Genomic DNA, 22,376 nt, shown 5'->3' with positions numbered 1-22,376 from the left:
AGGCTTGGAAAGAGAAAAGGTTAAGCTGAGTGATAAAGAAAGAAACTGAAAGGCCTGTACCTGGGAGGTTAGGAGTCAGGGGTGCTTGCGATACACGAGATAAATTGAGAGAGAAAGCAGCTAGGGAACAGAGATTCAAACAAGAAAGGCAAAAATGCTTAACCAGCCCTAAGACCTAACTGCAGTCTCAGAGTAAATGCAATATACCATCTTTGAAAATTTTTACTTCCAACTTTCTAGGAAGACCTAACAACCGTATTAGGCATAGTTTGAAATGGTCACGGCCTCCCTGAATTTGTGTTTGTTATTCACCTAGGTCATTAGTAAAATATCTTCATTATTAGTCCTAGTCCTTTATAGAAATTACCGGAAAGAGCTTTGGAATCAGGAGGCATGAGTGCCAATCTTAGTTGTACCACGTCCCAGTTTTGTGACACCAGGCAAAGGTTACTTCTAACTTCACTGGCCAAGGTCTTCATCCGTTTATCAGGGATGCCATCACCACACTGAAGTTGTAGTGTTGTTGTAAGGGTTAAATGAAAGGAGATACTACCCGGCACACTGTGTGACACACAATAAGCACTCATTCCATTTCAGTGAAATCTAAGCTTACCTATTTGACAGTCAAATCTTCGAATGACATTGACTTTTCTCGGTAAAATAAAATTTCATGTATTTAGAACCCACTGATTAGGAACTTGTAAAAAGTAAGATTGTGATACTGTGATTTATAATAAGGAATATATATACATACTTCGTTCTCATTTCTGGCACAAAGCTCCTAAAAGCCTGGTAATTTCCTAAGTGATAAGAGTCCCGGAAGCATCTTTTGTTGTAATAGTTCATCTCTCTCGCCTGTTCCTGAAATAGCTCCAGAGCTATAAAGGTGAAAGGAGTGTCTTTTGTTTTTCATAACAAGTCCTTTTCAACCACACCTGACTTTACGTTAATGAGGAGATTTCTGGAAAGCCTCTAGATAACTACAGGACGGGGGCTGGTTGCCAAGGGAACTAAATCAATAATTGGAGGGTGGGAATTTTCCAGGGAGGGGAGCTCTAGGGAGGTGAGAAGGGGCGAGAGGTTGAACTAATCACCAATGGACAATGATTTAATCAGTTATGCCTGCCTGATGAAGCCTCCATAGAAGTCTCTCAAGTATGGGGATGGGGAGCTTCTGGGTTGGTGAACCCATCCGCATGCCAGGAGGGTGGTGGGCTCCAAACTCCACGGGACAGAAGCTCTTGTGCTCAGGGCCCTTCTAGTGCCTCTTCATTTGTATCCTTTAACAATCTTTATAAGAAACTAGTGATCTAGTAAGTAAACTGTTTTCCTGAGTTCTGTGAGCCACTCGAGCAAATAATCGAACTTGAAGAGGGAGTTGTGGGAACCTTCGATTTATAGCCAGTTGGTCAGAAGCACAGGTGACAACTTGGACTTTCGATTGGTATCTAAAGGTGGAAAGGGCCCCCCACAGTGTCAGGACTGAACTGAATTGTAGGACACCCAGCTGGTGTCCAGAGAATGAGAGAACTGGTCGGTGTGGCAAAAAACACACATCTGGTGTCAGAAGTGTTTGAGAAGTGTTGTGAGTGTGAAAGAAGAAACACAGAGAGTCTTTTTCCTTTTCAAAGATAGACACTGATGTGAAGTTTACCTTAGCACAATGAAAAAAAGGTGTGTGCTAAGCAAATCCATTTTGTTGAAAAGATTGCAGGGGCACAGTCGGCTTATTAACACTGTCTGCCTTGACATGGCCTTCAATCCAAAGGCAGAAAACAGCCAGGGATGCTGCAGAAGGAATTCCTCTGCTAGACAGATCATCTCAAAAGAACCTTTAAGTATCCCTTTACAACCTCATAATTCTGTCCTGAAATGAACCCATTTTTCAAGCACTGCAGAGCCCCTTAATTTCTTCCATATTATTCATTGGTTAGCACCACTCAAGTTAACAGTAGTACATCTAAAGTTTTAAACACTTTGTTGTGTATTAGTTTAATATGATTTCAAAGCAACTTGTTTATGACTTAAGTGCATATGTTTTTTCCCACTTGTTTATGGCTTAAATGAAGTTGTTTTTGAAATACGAATGATGTCAGCTGTGTCAGGATATTACCGTATCATCTGCTCTCATTGATAAGCACTCAGTAGCTCAGCTGGATGAACGCTGCTGGGTGGCTTATCGGTAAGAGCACGTGGAGAAGCAACTATGGCAAGGGGACATTCTGATTATAAATACCGAAAGTTTGTGAGGACTATTCAAGAGTTTTCGGTCTGGGCATGGCAACTCTTTGCTGACCTAAACAACTCTGAAGATTTGGGGGCATTCAGCTCCTGCCACGATAAAGGCAGCTCTTTAAGATCAGCTTGCTGGTCAACAGTGGCACCAGTCGTTCCCTAACAATGTGCTCCAGCAACAAAGTACTTACATTTTGTGCTGGCAGCTCTTAGTTGGCCAAGCTGTCTCTCCTGAGTACCAACTCATATAAAGGTACATCTTGAACTAAATTTGGACTTTATCCTTTTCACTTCCCCTTGCCTGGAACAACAGTGTGATTAATCTATCATTGGTTTGGAGTATATTATTTCTTTATTAGTCAGCCCTAGTAGTCTAGTGGTTAAGATTCGGCGCTCTCACCATAGGCGCTTGGCTTCATTTCTGGTCAGAGAACCACACCACCCATCTGTCAGTTGTCATACTGTGGCAGCTATATGTTGCTGTGATGCTGAAAGCTATGTAACTGGTATTTCAAATACCTGTTTGAAGGAGGGTCACCTGTGGCGGACAGGTTTCAGAGGAGCTTCCAGACTAAGACAGACTAGGAAGAAGCACCTGGCCACCCACTTTTGAAAAAAATTGCCCATGAAAACCCTAAGGATAGCAGCGGATCATTGTCTGATATAGTGCCAGAAGGTGAGAGGATGGTGCAAAAGACCGGGCAGGGTTCCGCTCTGCTCTACACAGGGTCACCAGGAGCTGGAACTGACCCAACGGCACTAACAACAAATTTCTTTATTGGCTTATTAGGAGACACTGTCTTGCATGCTATTGGCTTGTGAAATCATTTTAATTCCCGCAGTGAACTGGTATTGAATAAACTATTTGGCAAAGACAGTCTCAGTCTCTGAGAATAATTTTGCTGCCCAAAACAAAAGAGACTTTTACTAATTCATAATGACTTTCTTTTTCTATGTCTAGAGTGGGAATTGCAATCACTTTTCAAACAAGCTTTAAAACGATAAACTATTTGCATAAGTACCTACAGTTGTGTGTCAATTAACGACAGGGATATGTTCTGAGAAATGCATTGTTAGGCAATTTCATCATTGTGTGAGCATCACAGAGTGTACTTACACAAACCTAGATGGTATAGCCTACTGCACACCTAGGCTATATGGTACTAAACTTATAGGACCACTATTGAATATGGGGCCCGTCACTGACCAAGTGTTGTTGTGCAGCACATGACTGCACTAAGGTCAAATCATTCTTACTAAGGTTATACGCAGGGTTCACCTTACGATGGGTGACGTTTGATTTCAGGACCAAATCTCTTTCCTGTAAGACAGTGGTCAATTAAAATTATAACTAGCAAAAAATAAGTAAAAAAAAATAAAACATTACAGGCTCTCTCTCATCTGATTCCTTTTTACACAAAAAAGTTTTCTAAAATTGAACTGTTCTCAGTCCCCCTGCCAGTGTGACTGAGTTTCAGATCTCTTCTGGTATAGGCTGACAGGGATTGGTCCAGCAATGTTTTGAAAAAGGGCAGAAAAGTTCCCAGATGATCTTAGATATGACAGAACTTTTTAAAGATAAAAAAAATTATAAATTATAAAGGAAAAGATTGGTAAATTACATTAAAACTGAGAATTTCTATTCATCTATAGATAGTGAAAAGATAAGTTACAAACTGGGGAAAGGTATCTGCATTACATGTACTGAGAAAAGATATGTATCTAGAAAATTTGAAGAACTCCCACAAACCAAAAACTCAATGAAAAACAGCAAATAAGTGCTCACTGCAGCAGCACATACACCAAAAATCTGGAATGATACAGAGAAGATCAGCATGGCCCTGTGCAAGGATGACATGCAAATTTGTGAAGCCTTCTATATTTTTAAGGAAGGAAATAATAAAAATCAGAGCAGAAATAAATGAAATAGAGACTAATAAAACATATAAAGGATCAATGAAACTAAGAGCTGGTTCTTTCAGAAGATAAACAAAATTGACAAACCCTGAACCAGACTAGCTAAGAAAAAAACAGAGAAGACTCAAACAAATGAAAGCAGAAATGAAAGAGGAGAAATTACAATGAATACCACAGAAATACAAAGGATCATAAGAGAATACCATGAAAACCTATATGCCAACAAACTGGATAACCTAGAAGAAATGCATAAATTCTTAGAATCACACACCTTCCAGAACGGAATCAAGAAGAAACAGAGAATCTGAATAGACCAATCACAAGAGACTGAAACAGTAATCAAAAACCTCCCCAAAAACAAAAGACTGGGACTTCACTGGTGAATTCTACCAAACACTCAAAGAAGATTCAATACCTATTCTTCTTAAACTCTGAAAAACTGAAGAGGACAGGACGCTCCCTAACTCATTCTACAAGGCCAGCAACACCCTGATACCAAAACCAGACAAGGACAACGCAAAAAGGGAAAATCACAGGCCAATATCCTTGTGAACGTAGATGCAAAAATCCTCAACAAAATGTTAGCAAATCGAATACAACAATAAATTAAAAGGATCATACACCACAGGATCAAGTGGGATTTATTCTGGGGATGCAGGGATGGTCAACATGTGCAAATCAACCAACGTGATATGCCATATTAACAAAATGAAGAATAAAAATCACATGATCATTTCAATAGATGCAGAGAAAGCATTTGACAAGATCCAACATCCATTTATGATAAAAATCTTAATAAAAAGGGGATAGAAGGAAAGTCCCTCAACATAATAAAGGCCATATATGACAAACCCACAGCCAATATCATATTCAATAGTGAAAAACTGAAAGCCATTCCTCTGAGAACAGGAACAAGACAAGGATGCCCACTCTTACCACTCTTATTCAACATAATATTGAAAGCTTTAGCTAGAGCAATTAGGCAAGAAAAAGAAAAAAAGGGATCCAAATTGGAAAGGAAGAAATAAAACTATCACTATTTACAGATGACATGATTCTACATATAGAAAACCCTACAGAATCCACCAACAACTATTAGAAATAATTAATGAATACAGTAAAGTTGTAGGGTAAAACATCAACGTAAAATCAGTTGCATTTCTATATACTAATAATGAGCTGGCAGAAAGAGAAATCAAGAATACAATCGCAACACAAAAGAATAAAATACCTAGGAATTAATTTAACCAAGGAGGTGAAAGACATACAATGAAAACTATAAAACATTATTGAAAGAAATCAAGAAGACATAAAGAAATGGAAAGATATTCTGTGCTCATGGACTGAAAGAATAAACATAGTTAAAATGTCATATTACCTAAAGCAATCTACAGATTCAATGCAATACCAACGAGAATCCCAAGGACATTCTTCATGGAAATAAAACAAAGAATTCTAAAGTTTATATGGAACAACGAGAGACCCTGAATAGCCAAAGTAATCCTGAGAAAAATGAACAAAGTTGGAGGTATCACTCCCTGAATTCAAAATATACTAGAAAGCCACAGTAATCAAAACAGCATAGTACAGACCAAAAAACAGACACATAGTCAATGGAACAGAATTGAGAAATAAACCCACATATTTACAGTCAGCTAATCTTTGACAAAGGAGCCAAGAACACACAGGGAGAAAGGAAAGTCTCTTCAATAAATGGTGCTGGGAAAACTAGACAGCCACATGCAAAAGAATGAAAATAGACCATTATCTTACACTATACACAAAAATTAACTCAAGAAGGATTAAAGACTTGAATTTAAGACCTGAAACCATAAAACTCCTAGAAGAAAACATAGGCATCTTTGACATCGGTATCAGAGGTATTGTTTTGAAAACATGCCTCATCAGGCAAGGGAAACAAAAGAAAAAATAAGCAAATGGAACTACATCAAACCAAAAAGCGTCTGTAGGGCAAAGGACACCATCAACAAAATGAAAGGACAACCCGCCGACTGGGAGAAAATATTTGCAAATCATATATCCAACAAGGGGTTAATTTCCAAAATACATAAAGAACTCACACAACTCAACAACAAAACATCCAACAACCCAATAAAAAAATGCACAGAGGATATGAACAGACATTTTTCCAAAGAAGATATATAGATGGCCAATAAACACATGAAAAGGTGTTCAACACGACTAATTATTAGGGAAATGCAAATCAAAACTACAATGAGATATCACCTCATACCCATCATAATGGCTATTATTAAAAAGACAAGAAGTAACAACTATTGGAGAGGATGTGGAGAAAAGGGAACCCTCAAACACTACTGGTAGAAATGCAACTGGTGCAGCCACTATGGAAAACAGTATGGAGATTTCTCAAAAAATTAAAAGTAGAAATACCATATGATACAGCTATTTTACTACTGGGTATTTATGCAAAGAACATGAAAACACTAATTAAAAAAGATACATGCACCCCTATGTTCATTGGCACATTATTCACAATAGCCAAGACTTGGAAGGAACCCAAGTGCCCATCAATGGATAAACGGATAAAGAAGATGTGGTACACACACACACACACAATGGAGTACTACTCAACTGTAAAAAAAGGCAAAATCATGCCATTTGTGGCAACGTGGTTGGACCTTGAGGGTGTTATGTGAAGTAAGATAAATAAGACAGAGAAAGACAAACACCATATGATTTCACTCATATGTAGAAGATAAACAAACACATAGATAAGAATAGATTGGTGGTTACCAGAGAGAAAGGGGTTAGGTGAGGGTGAAAGGGGTAAAGGGGCACATATGTATGGTAACAGATTAAAAACTAGACTATTGGTGGTGAACACGAGGCAGTCGACACAGCAACTAAAATATAATAATGTACACCTGAAATTTACACAATGTTATAAGCCAATACGACCTCAATGAAATAATTTTTTAAAAAAGAGCAAATAACATGAATGGCATTTCACAGAGGAGGAAACAGGAGTAGCCAATTAAAGCTGAAAGGATATCCAGCCTTGTTAGAAAATAGGAAAACGTAAATTAAAACTAACTTGGGACACCATTTTATACCCTCTAAATTAGGAAACCTAAAACAAGGAGAACTCTTATTACTGTTGATTGGTGTATAAACTTGTACAACTACTTCTGAAAACAATTTGGCATTAACTAATCAAATAAAAGATGTATATACCCTCTGGAACAGCAATTTAACAAAAGAACAGGATTATGCCCTATAGAAGCTTGCATGTATGTTCCATGAGACATGTACAATTAAGTTCACAGCAGCACTGTTTTTAGCACCAAGAAAACAACCCAATATTTGTATTTACAGGTGAATGGATAAATAAACTGTGGTCTCTTCATGCAATGGGGATACTATACAGGAGTGAAAACAAATGACCTGCAGCTCCATGCAGCAACATGAACGAATCAGGAACCTCAGACAGAGCAAAGCAGAGCAAGTTGCAGAAGAACACCCATAGTAGGATTCCACCTAAATAAAGTTCGAACACATGCACAACTGAATGACACATTCATATGTGGCAAAACCATCAAGAAAACCAACAGGAACCATAAGCAAAATTCAGAATCGTGGTTGTGGAGGGAGGGGAAGGGGGAGGGTGAGGGAAAGGAAGCACAGAGGGGGCTTCAACAGTGCTGATAGCTTTGTTTCTTAACCTGGGCAGTGTGGAACAGGTTGCTACTTTTTGTTGTCGCTACTCTTTATATTTTGCTTGCACGTTAAATACTCTTTTGAATGTATTTAACACTTTCTCATTATTAAAAAATGAGAAGGCTATGAAAGATAAAGTCTGTATCATGATTTCACTGAGGATCAACGTTATTCACAGTGTTCTAATGAACTACAGGCACCTCCACTCTACATTTAGAGAAAAAAATACCACACCTAAAATGTTACTTACATTCATTCATTCAATAAATATTACCAAGGGTCTCTTGGTGTCACGCACTACTCTAGTGGCTGGGATGCAAGCAATCAACACAAAAGACAACTGTGTTCTCAAGAAGCTTACATTGTATTGAGGGAAGAAAGAAAAACAAGGTAAGTAAACTACATAGTATGTTGGATGATGTGCTACAGAGAAAAAAAAAGCAGCAATGTGGAATATGAGAAGTGTATATAGGAGAGAGGGTTGCAATGTAAATAGGAAGGCTAGAATGGGTCTCCTAAGGTGACATTTGAATAAAGACCTAAAGGAAGTGAGGGAATGAGCTTTAAGATACCTGGAAGAAGAACATTCTGGATAGAGGAAACAGCAAGTACAAAGGTCCTGAGGTGGGTGGTGTGCTTGGTATGTTTGACAAACAGCAACAAGGCCAGTGTGACTGGAGAAGAGTGAGTAAGGCTCTGGCAGGAGATGTGGTCAGATAGGTAATGAGGGGCTAGATGGTGCAGGACCTTAGATGTCATTATAAAGACTCTGGCTACTTTTCTGAGTGAGATAAGAAGGCACTGGAAGGTCCTGAGCAGAAAAACGACAATATTTGACTTAACTGAATAAACATGCAAGGGTGGAAGTAGGGAGACCTGTTAGAATGAGGCAGCAGTAACCCAGGTGAGATGGTGGTGGTCTGGAGTAGGGGCTAACAGAGGAAGCAGTGAGAGGAGGTGGGATTCTCAACATAAAGGGAAGGCGGAGCCTGCAGACCAAATGCGGGATGTGAGAGAAAGAGAACAAAGGGGATGCCAAGACTTTTTCCCTGAATGACTGAAAGAATAAAGTTGCCATATACTGATATAGCAAAGACTGTGAGAGGGGCAGGTGTGGAGGAGGGGGAAAGCTGGATATCAAGAGGTCAGTTTTGGACAAACTAAGTTTGAGATGCCTTTCAGGAATACACACGGGAATACTGAGTAGGTAACTGTATTTTTGAGACTGGACAGAGTTCAGGATAGCAGTCTAGAATGGAAATGTAAATTGGGAGTCAACATATATCAATACAAAATATTCAAAGCCACATGACTAGATAAACTCATCAAGAGAGTGGGTAGACAGAAAAGATATCCAAAGATTAAGTCATGAAAAATGAACCTTGATGGTCATACCTCATAACATATACAGAATTTAGTCTGAGATGTATCATAGGTCTAAATGTCAGAGCTAAAACTTCTGGGGATGATGAACATACTGTCTTGTTTTGGTGATGTTTTCAGCGGGTGTCTGCATATATCAAAACATGTCAGGGGCTGGCCCCGTGGCCGAGTGGTTACATTCACGTGCTCCGCTGCAGGTGGCCCAGTGTTTCGTTGGTTCGAATCCTGGGCGCGGACATGGCACTGCTCATCAAACCACGCCGAGGCAGTGTCCCACATGCCACAACTAGAAGGACCACAACGAAGAATATACAACTATGTACTGGGGGACTTTGGGGAGAAAAAGGAAAAAAATAAAATCTTAAAAATATATATGAAATATATATAAAATATATATAAAAATATAACCAAAAAAAGATTAGTGAAAAATATATGAAGAGCTCCTAAAAACCAATAGAAAAAAACCAAATAACACAGCAGAAGTATGGGCAAAGACATGAATTGGCATTTTCTACTGGAAGAAACACATATATGATCAACAAATAATGAGGGAAACAAAAAGTGAAGAACACACACAAAAATATCAGTTTACTCACTTGGAAAAAATATGGATCAAAGGGAATTTGTATACACTGCTAGTGAGAATGTAAACTGGTTCATCGACACTGGAAAACAATTTGGCTTTATCTTTTAAACATTCACAATTCCCTGTGAGGCATGGTCAGGAACAATTATAGCAGATACAGAAACGGTGCAAATGTCCTTTAACAGTAGAATGAATAAACAAAATGTAAGGTAGGGGACTGGTGAGAGGATGGGTTAGGGAAGGAATATGAAGATAGAAACAAATTACTGGTAATGTTCTAGTTCTTGGGTTGGGTGGAAGGGTCACAGATGTTCATTATTATGCTTTATAACATACATGAATTACATATATTATTTTGTATGTATATCAAATGTTATTTTTTAAAAAGATGAGAAAAAATATGAAGCTTTATGATTCATTTCAGACAGTTTCAAAAAAAGACTATAAATAAGTTGACAGATGTAAAAATCAAACTAAATCAGAAAATTTCAAATAATCTTTCCAGATTCTAATTATCTCTGAAGTTCTGTTTATATTCAAGACATTCACCTTTGTTTGTGGAGTCTGAAGTAACAGACCTCAGAGAATTCAAGGAAAACTCATATCTGTCCCTAAAATACAATGTCACAATCCTCACGAAGTGACATGTGATGTATTCTGAATTTTTGCAAAGCAGATTTAGGTAAAATTTCCTTCTCCAAAATGGCATTTTCCAGATTAGGAACAAACCGAATTTAACACAAATAAACCATTTATTAATCTTCTCCTTTCTGTGCCATTAAGCAGATAATCCCTTTCTTTGCCTGTAGCGACTCTTGTTAACTGCAGAAGGAAGCTGATATAGTTGAAGTAGAATAAAAGACTCAGGAAAATCGGGCTCAATTCCCATTTCTATCCCAAGTTTATTATGTGAACTATCTTCTCACTTGCATAATGAAGAAACTGAGATTCAGATAATTTTTATGGTTCCTTTCTACTAAAATCTTCTGAGAAAAGTAATTGCTTTCTAAGTAGAGGTATACATATGTATGGAAACTCAAATGGCTCTCAAAAAGCCCTTCTTTTGAAAGCCTTTCTTTCAATTAAAAAAAATTTCTATTTTTAAGGACAGAAACTGGCTCCTCTTTTAGAGATTTATTAAATTCAACTGAAAGTTTATGTATCAGTTTACGAACCACCCCAGTAATTAAACGCTCTTCTCTACTTACAGTTACCGTACTTCTTTAAGGTTTTCAAGCTGGTAACCTGCCTGGATCACAAACTCATTCTCCACCTCGCTCTACTAGTATTATTTGGCCTTTCTTGTTTTCCTATTTTGGATGATCCTTGGCTCCTGGAATTACAGAACAACTAAGGGGCATCTGTATTCTTAATTCTAATTTTCAGAAGTAGGTTCTAGCCAATTACTTTACGGTTCTTTGGTCACAAAAGTTTTTTGACTTGAATGTTAATTCCCAATGTTTTAGAATTAGAAGAGACCATAAAAGCAGAAAACAGGACTTGATTCATGTCCTGCACCTGTAAGAGAGCTGTTGCAACAGTCTAGAAAGTCAGAATCAGACAGAAAGTGGGAAGAGCATAGGACAGTTTCCAGCTAACCCTGCAAATGTCAGCACACGTCAGTTGCCTCATTCCCTGGGGGCCTGACAAACCGCACACAGAGACACACCTCTCCTTGTAGCTGAGCAAGGCATGGTAGCCCACTAACAAAGCCTCAAACCTAGTGTATTAGCAGTATTTAAAATGCTTCCCCACGCCCCAAAGGAACTTAATCCTTGGGAAATCAATCAAAGAGGGTAACTTTTAGGACTGAATTCTAGTTTTCACAACAAAACAATACGTATTTTCACAAAAACATTCTCCCAGTAATTGTGAGAAGGCTGATGTGTAAGGCTTTTAAAGTATACACACACTTCAGAGCAGTTCCCTGGGAGAGAGAGAGCCTTTGGGGATTCACAGCTTTTCAATTATAACTATAGAAATAAAGTATAAAATTTCACTGTCACATTAATCTTAGAAGCTATTTTATACCAAAACAGATAACTTACCTCATTTTTCTATTAGCACTGATAATGTGTTATCCTAGTACAAGTTTTAGTTTTGGTAGTATGCCTTCAAAATCAGACACAAATTTAAATAAGAATAGTAAGTTGACTCTTTTATCCAATCAAACCATTACTAAATCAAAAATAAAGGGAAATTAAAATAAACTAATAAATCAATTTATATTGAATATATTTTCTAAACTAAATGAATTAAAAGCTTAGAATATTCTGCTTTTCTGCCTATTTTTGATTAACTAACTTGCACTATAATATGTATTCATGTGGTGTCCTAAATGCAACTCTGACTGATATGCTACAAAGAATCCTCAGGATGCTTCAGTCATTAAATAAATAGAAATCAGTACCAATAAAAGGAACAATTAAGTAATATTAGAAAAGCAGTTGCAATACAATTTTAAAGATAACTAATTTTAGCAATTGTAGTAATGACGGTGCTGTTGTCACTACATATAAGCAGTTTTAAGAAGACTTAAAAGTATTACGTTATTTGGCTTGGTAATCAGGTTCACTTTACTGGCTGCTTGGCCTTGTAGAGGTCAATCTAAGAAAGATTCTGGCTTCTCAAACAGAATTAGCTTAGGGAGAGAGATGAAGAAGGATGAGCAGAAGATCAAACTCTACTTTCAGGAGAAGAGGCCAAAAGCCAAAATGTTTGAGGAAATATTTTAGGAGCATTATACTTTTTCAATTTAGTTCTATATTTATGCTATCAGATGACGAGAAGCGACGAGCACACAGAATCACAGAAACAGCCGAGTGTTTTTGGTGGAGTATTCTTTGGTAGGGTGGGTCACAGTGGATTTTGCGAAGCACTTTCTGTGTGACAGATAACGTTACCCTTACACCTACTCTGTGTGGCCTGCTATCCTCTCCATGTAACTCGGACAGTGAAGTAACTTACTTCAGCTGAGACGGCCAGACAGCAGACGAGCCGGGATTCGGGGAACTCAGGAAGAGCTACTCCAAGTCTGGCCCGCATTCTTTCACCTATTCTAATTCTAACTTGCCTCTATTTATAAAGCAATAAACATTTGGTAAAGATCTTAAATAAAGTTTGAAACAACTGAAAAAGAGATGGCAGAACACTTAAAGAAAGGGTAGAAATGTAGAAATGATATACTTTAACCTCCTTCCTAACTTTGTCTCTGGCCCTGAAGTTGCATTTCATATCCTCAGGACAAGGATCTAACACAAGGGTTGGAGTAAATGAAAGAAATAAAAGTTAATTCTTTCTAAAATTATGAACAATAATGCAATATTAAACCTTCATATAATCTTTCCACAATTACAGAGCAGGAAAAAAATCTATATTGAACTATCTATGTGTGTCCTAACTTAGAAAAGATTTAAAGTAGTTATAAGGATAAATAAAATAGAACAGAAAAGCAGAGATTTAAAATAGGAGCAAAAGAAGATAGAGGCAACGATTCCAGGCAGAAATAGGATGATGACAAATTTGACAAATTTTCAAAACCTAACATTAGAAACAATTACAGTAATTTAGAAGTACACTAAATCATTGTGAACTCAATTACAAAGAACTTACATAAAGATCTGCCAAACAATGAACAACTCAGATCAGACATAAGCAAAGCCACCATAGCAACATCTGGTGAATGACCTAAAATATACCATACAATACGTGAATTGTTAAAGGGCAAAACAAACTTCAACACTGATGACTAAGGCAGAGACAAGCTGGGCTTTCAAACAGAAAATGGGTAAGAGAAATTTAAGAGCAGGACTGATAGATGATGCCAAGTGGATTACCCTGAAAACTTTCTCCTGCCTACACAGCATGTATCAATAGAAGATAAGTGCCATTTACAAAGTTACTGACTGAAAAAACTTAAAGTATTACTTTGTCGGCATCAAAACCATAAAAAGACACTTTATTTCTACCAAATGAATTCTTTCCAAATCAAATTCAGATGGTATACCTTCTTATCAGAGACACTGAAGTGATTAAACGGAAAGAGGCAATTTTTAGTTAAAATGAAAATTAGTTGCAATATATGTACAATTGTTAAGTTCTTCAAAGCAATTATTGGCTCTCTCAGTAATTCTACAAAGTAGGGGTTTATATTAAGTGTACAACAATATTGGAGCAGTAGCTTGGCTTACACATGAGGAAAATCTGGAACAAAATCATTCTTTAGTAAGAAGTCTCCAACCACTAATATGTAAAATATTAACTCCTTTCTTTACCCCCCAACTACTTAAAAATGTATAATTATATGCCTTCTCTGCCCATCATTATCTTTTCCATTAAGTAAGAGATCAGAAGAGAAATGAGCAGGACAGTATACCTGTCTTCGCCTTTTATTAGGTTCGTGAAGTATTTTATTACTTTGTAATAGCTTTGGAAATGCCTGTCATGTCGAAGCAACTACCAGTTAAGAAAGAGAAGCACTATCAAAAATATGGGTGTGGGCATTGGGAAGAGAGTGAGAGAAGGAGAGACAAATATGAAGGACAAGTGGAGGTGGAAGAACAGATTTTATTTTTCTGACTCATTGGGATTAGTTTCAACAAATCGCTGACAAGCAGGTTAAAAAAAAAAGCATCCTATGAGAAAAAAGGGCAGTCATGTTTTGAAAAGAAGATAGTTGATGAAACATAATCTGTAAACTCCAGTAACAGTAGGTCACAAAACTGTGGGAACATGCTATACTTCTTTATCCAATGGTACATGAAAAGTCTCAATGCACTGGCTTTCCCCCTTAACAAAAATGTCTATTGCCCTTCTGTTGTATGAGGGACAGTGTTAGCTCCCTCCCCTTCCTCCCTTCCTTCCAAGAGCTCCACGTTTAGATGCGACCAATATGGCTTCTGTTTTCCAAGGTTATCTCCCATCTTCTCCCCCCGCTATTTTAAGAACCTTACTTGGAGTAGCATTATAGCATGCCACTTTACTAAAAGCAGGGCTGTGGCATCAAACACATCTAGATTTGAATCCTGGTCTGACTGTGAAACTTCGCTAAATTTCAGCATCATCATCTGTACATTAGTATATGATCACCTAGATCACGGTTTAGGTAGATATACACAAAGATATTATACAAAATACTTACAGAGAGCTTCTTCCATATACAGGTTACTCCAAAGATCAGGGTCCATCAATTCACTTACTGTAGGAAGGGAACGCTCTATGGATGCATCCATGGAGCTTACCTCTAGGGAAAAAAATAGACCTGCAGGCATTCACAGCACAGTATGATATGTGCTTTAATTGGAAAAAGCCCTGGGCACTACAGTAATACATAGGGGAAGAAAGAAAGAAACTTTCAAGTTGATAGAGGAAATATTTAGTAGCATAAATCATTCAAGTTAGCATCTGAACTCGAAGTTCAAAATTAATTTAGGTACAGAAGAGTAGTTACGGAACTGGGTATTTCCTTTCATCAATTAGGTGACGCTGTTCTCAATGGCCTTTGGACATTTGGCAACAGGAACTTACAATTAAACCAACGGCCCATTCACACTCATGTTCACATTCAAAAAATAGTTTTCCTTCGTAAGTATGGTTCTATATTATATCTTAGAAAACTCTTTTTTAAGATTAAAAACCAAATCTCCTATATACTGTTACCTAACCTAGCAGGCACTTCTAGCCCACACTAATGTTTTCCTTCATCCACTTCGACATTTCTTCTTTCTCATGCTTAACTCAGCATTTTGTATATAACAGATTTTTATTAAATGTTCTCCATTAGACTGTAAGTTGCTTGTCAGTAGGAAGTTTGTCATAACACCTTTATACAACATTTCTTTAGGATTAGGCATTATAGTAGTCCAAAACAAGCACCTTTAAAAACGTACTGAAAAAAAAAAGCATCTTTTGAAAATTTAAGAGAAGAAATAAGGATAGGGAACCAAAATGTTTAAGGTTTAAGAGGAATAAAGAAAAACCTAGTTATCAAATGATATTTTTAATCTAACAAAGCAAAGTGTAGATGAGTCATGGAAGGAATATATATATACATGTGGTCAACAAAAGTGCTAAGTCATTACTGTGAGGACATCAAGGAAAGGCTAAAACAACACCACCAAGTCAAATTCTTAAATACTGCTAACATCTTTTGAGATTTTACTCAGAAATAATTATTAAAGGTTTTACTTTTAAGTAAATCGAAGAGATTGGAACTAAGAACTAATTTTAAAAAGTGCAGTAAAGCTACTGCCACCAAAACCAATGCAGATTATTAGTGATCTGTTCAAATCTTATATCGATCACTTAAAAACTCACCTTTATCACAAAACTGGGTGACCTGACTTGGGTGATATCCAAGCTTGGCAAAATAAGTGAAATGTGGATCTGAAGTATCACGCATTTTAGAGAACAGATATACTGTAGTAGTAATGGTTGAGAACTTTTACAAGTGAATCCTATCCACTCAAAGTGAAAGGACCAAAGAATCCCCTCCTCTCTAAAATAGAGAACACAAAATGAAGCCCAAACATCTCGCCCTACAAATGAGTTCATCACTTCTGACCAAAAACCATTACGTACTTTGTAACTGCCAAAAAATAGAGAGAACCAAATCAAAGCTATAAAAACAGCAATTCATGATTATAAAGCTATCCCCCCCTGGAAAGCTTTTAAACCCTTTGTACAAAACACCCCTCCCTTCACAAAAACTGCTTGCTGGAAATCTTAGCACAACTGAGAGAGAGACTACATGAATAACTTAATCAGACATGCTCTCTCTCCTGAATTCACTGGCTGATTGCACATTACTGACTGATTCTGGATAGGTATGGCTTGGACAATGCTAATTTCAAAATCAACCCACAACTCACAATTCTTTTTTGTTGTATGGTTTACATAAGGATAGTTAATTTCTACCTCTTTTCTAAAGAAAGAAAAGCGGCAATGCAAACCAAAGGCAAATTTTTCCTCTTCCATGTGGGTTTAGAAAAAATTTTAAAGGGATCTGGGAGCTAAACCACTAACAGCAGCAAACATGGTACTATACATGGAAATATTTTCTGATATAAATGGAAGGTACTACAGCACAGCATTTCTAATCAGCCACTGAAGAATGATGTAGGGAACTCATGTCCCAGCAAGTTAACTGTTTTTCCGTTCTCTCCAACACAGAACTGATCATTTGATTTTAAGCTAAGAGGAAAAGTATAGGCTATATGAATACATATATTAGATTGTGTTTGAAAAATAGAAATCTAGTTGAGTCTCATTTTGCAAAAAGATAAGGCATACTATTTAAAAAACATTTTCTGGCTGTACTTATTTTCCTTTCTTTTTATAATTAAATCTTATTATTTGAATAGGTAAGATCAAAGTTGAAAGGCTATAAAAAGCACATAATGAGAAGTCTCCTTCTCACTCCTGTCTCCAACTACTCTGTTTCCCTCATAGGTAACCAATTTTAATTAGTTAACTCTTCCGGTTTTTCTTTATGCAAGCACAAGAAAACAGGATTATACATTCTTATTTCCTTCTTCTTACAGGAAAGGTATTGAACCATATGGACTGTTTTGCTCCTTGCTCTTTTCATTTTATAGTTACGTTCCGATGATTTTTCTAACAATAGCATCCCTATTCTTTTTTTTTAAACAGCTGCAAAGTATTCCATTGTCTAACTATTGGGTTGTTTCTCATCTTTTGACACTACGATGCTGCAATGAGTAACCTTGTACATATGTCATTTCACCCTTGGGTAGGCCCCTACCTACTTGTCCAGCTTCATCCAGAGCTACTCCCCCTGTCCTCATTATGTTCTGGCCCAACTGACCTTCAGCTGGCTTTCCAAACATTTATAGCATATTTTTATAGGTACTAGGCTTGAGTATTTCCTATTACAGTACGTATGTGCATAAAGCCACTGAGTCATCACAACTACATATATAGCTGTCTCACATTACATGAGCATGTTTACTCCATTCTAGGTTTTTTATTCTCTTTGTATTCCCCTCTTTCTCCTGCCTCACCACTTTAGTTCACTGGATTTTTCTCTGAACAGTTAAATACACAATAAGATACACATGAAATAATTCTGTAATATACTAGAAAAGAAATAATGTAATAAATACTATATTAGAAAAGAAATCCTAACACACAGGAATACTATTGTATTATGATTATATATAAAATATAGTGTGAGTGAAAACAACCGTTGTTTCATCAATCTAAGATTTGGAATGATACGATTTTTAAGAAAAACATTTTTTTAAATTAGTAGCTATATTAATCAAATATGTGTCCAGGATAGATCCCAAATCTGGTTCATCTTTTCCTGCCCCCCTTGTCATCCTGTAAGTCACTGAAATCTAATAAGGGAAAAACCCCTGCATTTACGGTTAAAACTAATTAACTGACATTAGCTTTAAAGTAAGAGTATATTTTATCCTTCTTAAAATAAGAATATAATGAGTAAGGACTTTTTATTTATATCTTAAGCTGCTTTGTTCAATCTTTTGACAAATTCAGGGTTTTTTTCCCCCACAGTAAACTAGTAGTCCTGAAAAGAGATTTACCACTCCCAAGTTAAATTATACTCATCTTAAGGGAAATATTAATCTAAATTACTCTTTCCACATTCTTTGTGGTTCTATGCCATATAAAAAGTTGTTTTTTTAAAAAATAAACATGAGAGTTGCTCACATTGATCTGTCTATTTTTCTCTAAATTTTTGCTTCCTCTTTCCATGCAAATAGTACCTACTGCAGACAATAGAAGCATTTCTGAGAAAGCAAGCTTTGCCCTTACTAACGCAGAGCGAGGTAAGCAGGATTCACCTTCTAGCCCATCCTAGTTGACTCTCATTTACTCTCATCTCCTTCACTTCCCTGCAGTGGACCGCTAATTCTGAAAAGAAATGCAGATATGCATTTGCTAAATGACTACTATACTTTTAACACCATTGCTAGGCATCATGATGGCTGTAAAAGAAGGCATGGTACCTACTCTCACAAATTCTGCAAAGCACCAGAAATATCTAATTCTCTCTCTTTACTAAAGTAGCCTATGTTTTGTTTTGAAACTTGAAAGGAACGATAAAAGCTAAACTGCCTTAAGGCACAAAATAGCTTAAGTTACATTATTTAAAGGTCTAAAAAAGGAGAAATAGTGATGAAAAGAGAAACATTAGAAGAGCCTAATTAACTTTGTCCTTACTGCTATGCAACTCAATGTTGTTTAGTAAACAAGGAAGAGAATATCTGAGATTAATAAGGGTTGTCTAAGTTAAAAGTAAACAATATATCAGGAGGGTGGGTGGATAGAGTATAGACTGGAAATAGCAGAAGAATTCAAGTTTTTCCATTAAGGTTAAATGACAAATACAGATATGTGCACATATCACTCAACATTCATCCATGCACATACACAGGAATGTGTATATTTTACACACCTATTCCCTTTGTTTTGCCAGAGAGAAGGAAGGCTGGACTAAGTAAATATAAACACCTCAATTTTTTTTTTTTTAAGATTGGCACCTGAGCTAACATCTGCTGCCAATCTTCTGTCTTTTTTTTCCTCCTTCTTCTCTCCAAAGCTTCCCAGTACACAGTTGTATATTCTAGTTGTGGGTCCTCCTGGTTGTGCCGTGTGGGACGCCGCCTCAGCATGGCCTGATGAGCGGTGCTAGGTCCATGCCCAGAACCAAACCGGGGAAACCCCAGGCGCCTGCAGCGGAGCGCGTGAACTTAACCACTCGGCCACGGGGCCGGCCCCTCGATTTTCTAAACTATAGCTGAGTCTACCTCCCTATCCCTCTCAAATCTTTTTTAAAAGTTGTAAGAATGAAACAAATAAAAACATTCTCACAATGTTTGGCCACTAAAATGTATTAAGACAGTCACAGGAATGGCTTTTAGTCCTTTACTCAATGACTATTTGCTTTTACTTTATGCACTATTCTAGCTGTTTGGTTGTCTGGCCTCTCATTTTAGATAAGTGTTGCTATGGGAAGACACTCCAAAAGCCATGAGATGAGAATCAAAAGAAAGCCCCCCTGCCCCAAAAAAGCTATGAAAACAGCTTTGAAGAAAGTAGTAGTCTTCAGGATGTCATCAGATTACAAAATAGCACACTCACTGATGTTTCAGATAACTTATGTTCTTAAAAAACTCAATATACAATATTTAAGAAATAGGAAGAGTATACTATATTTTATTAAAATTCAAGTGCTAAGTAGATTACCTGACAACTGCATATAAAAGAGATATTAAGGTACAAATTCAGCTGTAGTTTAACAAAAGAACAAAGAAACAGATTCAAACTGCCAAGAAAGCAAACAGGGATGATAGACAGTTCCCAGGCCCAAAGGCTTGCTTTTTCCTCCCTTTGTTAGAGCTATTAAAAATAAAAGAAAAGGGTAAAAGGTGCTTAACAACAATAAAAAAACAGAGAAAAGTTTTCTCAGGGATCTAAGTCTTCAAATTATATCTATTTAGTGCTTAAAATAAGAGACCAACATTATCTCTTTATAGTTGTGAAGAGTCAAATAAAAACGATAAGAAGATGAGAGGTTTTTTTAACAGATTTTATTTTAGACATAGCTGGTCTATTGAGTCCACACTGAAACTTAGCTTGATGACAACTGTGGAAAGCCAAAAACAACAGATATCTCTAGGCTATCTAAGAACATAAAATCCTTGAGAACAAAAGCAATTTTCTTTTTTTATTTTATAGTAAGGTAGGTCAAAATAAGAGCAGATGAGACAATAACAATGTTATTCTTAAAACAATGACTTCCAAACCTTTATCTCTGAAACCCCGACTCTGCTCATCCAAACTCCAAACCCACATCATTAACTTCCTACCAATTGTTTCCACTAGAAAATCTTGTCATTATCTCAAACTAAACACCGGGTTAAACACAAATTCCCATCCCACATCCCTCACAACCTTCAAGCCAAACCAGCTTCCGATGTAGATTTCCCAACCCCCGTCACACAGCCTTGAAATCACTGTACTTTTCCTTTCTACTGCTACTGTAGTGACCCTAGTCCTGGCTCTTAATCATTTCATTTGGCTATGAAAGATTCCTCATGGGCTTGCGTGCTTCTACTTTCCTTCTTCCTCTAAACTACAGTGCCTGGAGAGTGTTTTTAAATCATAATTTTTTCTGTTACTCCCAACTTCAAAAGTTCTTCAATGCCAACAAGATAAAATTGGATGAGAGAGTCATCTGACTGACATTAAAAATTTACAGAGATGATCTGGCTGGTGATAAAGGTGTCCCCTTCTTCCATCACTATTCAGTATGCATCGCTTTTGAGACCACAATTCAATCTTCATGTGATCAAGGCTCAATATTATCTGGCTTGCAACTACCTTTCTGCTTCTCTCTTCCTTTAAAATTTGTGATGGCTATGTCCCATGACGGTTGTCTACTTCTCTATTAAAGATGTATATTCCTCTATTCTTACATGCAGCCACTCCCCTTGCCAAGCAAGTTCTCCTCCCAATTCTTTTAGGTCCCTCCTTCTGATCTCTCAAGGCTAGACCTGAAGTCCTCTCTCTTCCATGGATCTTGAAGATTTCCCTGAACAGCCCAGTCCACAGCACTTTTGAACTTGTCATCTGTGCCAGTAATTTGGAACTTTGCACATACTTCTTTGGATTACTTGTTAACAAATGACTAGGCAAGTTGTACATATTTTCTTTCCAACATAACTAATAAAAACACTATTGCCTCCAATACCAGCAGCTTTCATTTATTAAGTTCTTAACTTGTTGTCAAGGCATTTATTGGGAGCTTTACACATTATCACTACTACTCAAAAGCAACCTTGTAAAGCAGGTGCTACTATCCCCTTTTTATTTATAAGGAATCTGAGGCTCAGAGAGGTTAAGCAAGTTTTCTCAAATCAGAGAAATTTTAAGAATTGGCATTTGTGCTAATACAACAGCTACTAGCCACCTGCGGCTACTTAAATTTTAATTAAAATAATTTTAAACTTACTTAAACTTTAAAATAAAATAAAGATTCACTGCATTAGCGATGCCTCACGTGACCAGCAGCACACTTGGCTAGTGGCTACCAGGAAAGCACAGACAGAGAGCACTTCCATCACTGCCAAAGTTCTACTGAACAGAGCTGCTTTAGCTTTCCGGTTAATGCCTTTGGACCACCACCAATGTATCTGAAATCGTAGAAGCCTGATGTACGTCTAGATAATAGCTACTTATTTATTGCTATGAGTAGAGAATACTACAGATACTAAAATAACATAATCATACTTCTCTACAAAAATAAATACTACAACGTTAGATGAGGGATCACTAGAAGGCACATAAAAGCTATCTTAAACAACGACAAGAGAGTAAGAAATTATTGTGAGTTCCAAGTCTGAAATATTATGGCCAAAAGAACTCTATTTCCACTCTCAAATGATCAGCGTTTCTGTCTTCGGCAGCTTTTTTTGCCAACTACTTATCTTAGGTAGGAGCACTGGCTGAACGCACCTCAGACGATTCATTATCCTTATTCACCATTGAGAAAGTGTTGCTTATGTAA

The 22,376-nt window shown here is 37.0% G+C and overlaps 1 protein-coding gene and 1 non-coding gene across 7 annotated transcripts in view; one reads left to right on the top strand and one right to left on the bottom strand.

Moving 5' to 3' along the window:
- Positions 1–22,376, bottom strand: part of ARFIP1 (ADP ribosylation factor interacting protein 1) — a 121,672-nt gene that overhangs the window by 4,680 nt on the left and 94,616 nt on the right. The gene's annotated exons all lie outside the window — the stretch shown is intronic.
- On the top strand, positions 4,014–4,121 carry LOC124237694 (U6 spliceosomal RNA). Its single transcript, XR_006888082.1, has one exon. It is a non-coding gene; the product is annotated as a U6 spliceosomal RNA (small nuclear RNA).

Source organism: Equus quagga, chromosome 3 (genome assembly GCF_021613505.1).
Source record: "Equus quagga isolate Etosha38 chromosome 3, UCLA_HA_Equagga_1.0, whole genome shotgun sequence".
Classification (NCBI taxonomy): domain Eukaryota; kingdom Metazoa; phylum Chordata; class Mammalia; order Perissodactyla; family Equidae; genus Equus; species Equus quagga.
Note: the sequence above shows the minus strand (reverse complement) of the source record. Positions and strands in the feature narration are given on the sequence as shown.